Genomic DNA, 5,016 nt, shown 5'->3' with positions numbered 1-5,016 from the left:
GGAAAAAATAACAGAATGATTCAAACATCATTACCCTATGTAAATGTATGATTACGCAAATGGTATGCTGTTACTCCATGTACAAACAGAAACAACATGTATCCCATTTGTTTACAATAAGAATAAATTGAAATATAAATTATATGCCAACGTAAGTGATAGTTTACCTAAGGTGTTCTATGTTGAAAAGGATCTGTGTACTGCTGAAAAGAAAGTGTATTCAGACATTGATGGATTAAATAATCTATATATGTCTTTTAAGTTTAAATTATCAATTCTATTTTTTACTTCTATAGCTTCTTTATTTTTTGTCTGGAGGCTATATCCAGTGGTGACAGAGTCATGTAGAAGTTACCCAGTAGTATTTTCTTGTGGTCTATTTGATTCTTAAAATTGAGAAGGGTTTGTTTCATGTACATAGATGCTCCATTGTTGGGGGCATAAATATTTAGAATTGTTATGTCTTGTTGATGTATGAACAACATAAACAGTATGAAATGTCCCTCTTTGACCCTTCTGATTATCTTTGGCTTAAAGTTTACTTTATCTGATATGAGAATAGAAACACTTGTTCACACTATGCATGTGAGAGATACATTTTTTTCTCATCCTTTCACCTTCAATCTGTGGATATCTTTGCCTATGAGGTGAGTCTCTTGGAGACAGCTTATTGTTGGGTCTTTTTTTTTAATCCAATCTGCCAGTCTGTGTCTTTGATTGATTAGTTAAGGCCATTAATGGTCAAGGTTATGATTGAGATATGATTTGTATTCCCAGTTATTTGGGTTTATTTCTAGTTTTTAATTTAAATCAGTTTTTTTCTTTGATTGCCTATTCCTTTAGTGTAGTTTCTCCCTTTGCTGGTTTTTACCTTTGTTTTTCATTTCATCTTCTTGGAATATTATGTTGAGACTGTTCTGTAGTGTGGTCTTTCTAGTTGCAAATTCTTTTAACTTTTATTTGTTGTCGAAGGTTTTTATTTCATCTTCAAATCTGAAGCTTAATTTTGCTGGATGTAGGATTCTTTGTTGGCATCCATTTTCTTTCAGAATTCAGCATATGTTGTTCCAGAACCTTCTAACTTTGAGGGTCTGGTTTGAGAAATCTGCTGAGATTCAAATTAGTTTCCCCCATATGTAATCTGATATTTTTCTCTTGCAGCCTTTAAAATCTGTATTTGGTATATCACATTTTTTTATATAATGTACCTTGGTGTGGGTCTGTTGTAATTTTGTAAATTCAGGGTCCTATTAGCCTCTTGTATTTGATTTTCTATTTTATTCTTTAGGTTTGGGAAATTTTCTGATATTATTTCATTGAAAAGTTTGTACATTCCTTTGGTTTCATCTGTCCTGATAAATTAAATTAAATTTGGTCTTTTCATATTATTCCATAGTTCTTGGAAATTCTGTTCATGGTTTCTTAACATCTTCTGTGTATGGTCAACTCTATTTTCAAAAGATCATATATTTTATCTTCATTCCCTGAGGTTCTGACTTCCAAGTAGTCCAGTCTGTTGGTGATGCTTTCTATTGAATTTTTTATTTGATTATTGTTTCCTTCATTTTGAGGATTTCTGCTTGTTTTTTTTTTCATAATCTCTACCTCTTTACTGAAGTGATTTTTCACTTCCTGTACTTTCTGATTTCATTTCCTATACCATCCTTTACTTCACAGATCAGTTTATCTATGTACATTCTAAATGCCTTCTCTGACATTTCTTCCACTGTGATGTCAGTGGATTTTGTTATTGGAGTATCTTGGTTTGTTTGGGGAAATTTGTCCCCTTGCATTTTCATATTGTTTGTGTGTCTACCCATCTAATAGTATGGATCTGAGGCAGTAGAGTTTCTGCCTTGTGGACTTAAACTGTCCCTGAAGGTTTCCTGTATCTCACTGTTTATAGGGAAACAAATAATAACAACCAATGCAAACATTTTACAGCATTAAACCAAGTAGTTCCCACTATGATGTCTACAATGTTAATTATCACTATAAACAGAAATGATATGATTAGTTTTAGTTTTGGCCCTCAAAAAAACAGTAAGTTTGTAAAAGCGTTTATAATTTCAAATGGTAAACAGGAAGAGAATAGAAAGTGATAAAAGATGTGATGATTATGAGGAAGGAGGAGAGAAGAAGTAAAAAATGAAAGGAAGAGTGAAAGAACAAAAGAGATTAACTGTTATCAGAAGAAAAGAGAATCAAGGAAACAGGTAGGAGAAAAAATATATATATAAAATAAAAATTTTAAAAATTGATAATAAAAATAAAAGAATACAAAACAAAAGCAAAATATTTATAAAAATAAATACAGTAAAATATGCTAATCAAAATTCTAGTTCACAGAATACTAATCCATGCAAAATAACTGGCTTCAAAAATGCTAGAAATGAGAAAAAACAAAAATGAATATGTATAAATATTCATGTACCATTACAGTCACAAACAGAACAAAATAATAAAAAATCTCAATGAAAATTTCAAGAATTCTTTGCACTGGAGTTCAAAAGATCTCTGTGTCATATCTTATTTCAAATATCTATATTTTCTTTTCCTTTCCAATCTTCCAAATTTTTTCACTATTTCCAGTGTTGGAATCAACATAGGGTTTGAGAAGCTATCATCTTTGTTGCTAAGATTCACTTAATTCATATCCACATTCATTTTCCAAAAACACATTTCCTAATGCCCTGTGGAGTATTGACCTCTAAAGACCTAGATTCAGATCCATATTTTGCTGAGGACAAGTGATAACTGTGTTGCTGAAGAGAAATAGCCTCTTAGTCACATCATGCTCTTCTTCACAATGAAAAATTTTGCAGGGACATTGCATGGAGAAATGAAGATGGTGTATAAATGTAGACTTGGTCAAATAGAATGGAATATTACTATCAAAGGAATGAAGGAACAAAAACCATGTCTAGTTTGCCTCACTTGGAAGGTGTTTAGGAGTCTTAACCTTGAAATACATAAAAAGAAAACTGTGCTGTAATTACCCCATGTCCAAAGTGAATGAAAATACAGTTGAGATGGGTGGGGTAATAGTGTTCAGTAATTTTATTTATAATGAATTTTGTTAATGAAATGTAAATATCTAAGCATGACAGATAGAATTTGGAAAAATACTTTCTAAATGACTGTATGTCTGCCATATGCCCTAATCTTTCCTCTTATATAACTTTTTTTCATGATAGAATAAGAACTTCTTACCATATGGGACCTGGAAGCAGGTTGGTTGACATTCAAATGTTGCCCAGGGAAGCTCTCTTAAGCATGGAGCGGACTTATTTAATAGTTCAAAATACTCAGACATGGATTTACTGATAATTATCTAAATTTTTATTTTTATTTCATAGCTCAACACTACTGAAGCAGTCTGCTCTTTATTTTACATCATCTACAACTATAGTATCACCAAAGAAACCAGAAAGCTCAAAGGGAAAATGATCTAACAAGAGTGAATTTCCATGTTCCCTTGCATTCAAGCCCTTCAACCAGGACCTAAAGAGATAATCTCATCTTGTCTAATAGAATTTCCAGACAGTGAGTCACCTTTTAGCACAAACTTTTGGAAGTGTATATTTTAAATTATAAATGGATTTTTTCTTTGTTTTTGGTTGTTTTATAAAAGGATCTTGTCTGTTTAAAATAACTTATATTTCCCTTTCTGTGGGCAAGGTAATGTTCAATTCAAGGCATTTTAGGGAAATGATTTACTTATATTTTGATTATTGACTGATTTGGTCACTCTTTGAACAAATATCCATTGAGGAACTGTTATATATGTTATGGCATATGTGTATATGCCAGCTACCACTTATTTATTTAAGGCACAGGAGCTTGAACCCAAGAGTGCTGAGCCATATCCCCAGTCCTTTTTACTTTGATACAGGGTCTTGCTAAGTTGCTGGGAGTGGCCTCAAACTTGGGGTCCTCCAGTCTCAGCCTCCTGAGTCTCTGGAATTATGGGTGTGGGACACTGTATCTGGCTTGCCAGGTACCCTTCAAAGTGTCATTTTGCATGTCCTCATGACACTCTGTGAGGTACATATTACTCCCCATTTTAGAGGTAAAGATGTTTGGACAAAGGCAAACTAAGTAAGATTCTATTGGAAACAATGAGACTTTCTGCCATCTGTATCTTCTTGGAATTAGTTTGCTCATCTAAGCACTTTGGGCAGTAAATGTCAGAACTTTTTTGAGTTTTTCGGTGACACTCCCCTCATTGTAGAAAGGTGTGGTGACATCACCATGTCATGGCTGAGGATGCACAATTAGATTTCCACATTTTACTGCCAATATTATATTAGAATCAAGAAGTGAGAACAGCAATCCACTTTCCTGGGTCTAGAGAATTTGCCACCTACTGGCAAGTTTAGCAAGAATTTTGTTGGAGTCCATTGTTTATTTGGACAATAAAACTGGCTTTAAATTGTACTGCTCTGAGCTCCTTCCAGCTTTGCTCAACTACATCCAATGATCAGTGGAGACACAATGTGAAGGTGATGATTGTTAGTAGGCATAGTTTCTAGAGAGGACAAAAAACTACTTTGGCCCTTCTTCCCTTGAGGAAAGGGCAAAAGGGCACCCCTCAGTCAAATACTGCTACAGACTGTGCAGGTGTAGCTTGCAGACAGACATTGCAAGGAGGAGTAGACTGAATTAGAATTTAGAGATTTTTGGATGGATGAATTCCCTACCCATTTTTTCCCCGAGCTTTCAAAAGGGGCATTGGCAAATACGTAACTTCTTGGCATCCTACATTTTTAACTTATAAAATGTAAAATTCAGTATGTCTTACCAAGTGACAAATGTAAAGTGCTTTGGAATTTTCAGAGGAGCACAGCAGTTTGCCAAAAATTCAAAAGTTGAAGTCAGAAAAATTATGAGACTTTAATTAAATCACCAGGCGAGAAGCATGTCATTTCTAAGTTTTGTGTGTATAAATATCTATTTTTTCATTGTCTGTTACAACCTGGTTCTGCCACTGAAACATTCATAATATTGAGAACA

The sequence above is a fragment of the Sciurus vulgaris genome, assembly GCF_902686455.1.
Source record: "Sciurus vulgaris genome assembly, chromosome: 9".
Lineage (NCBI taxonomy): Eukaryota > Metazoa > Chordata > Mammalia > Rodentia > Sciuridae > Sciurus > Sciurus vulgaris.
The sequence above is the reverse complement of the archived record's forward strand: the minus strand, read 5'-3'. Positions refer to the sequence as shown.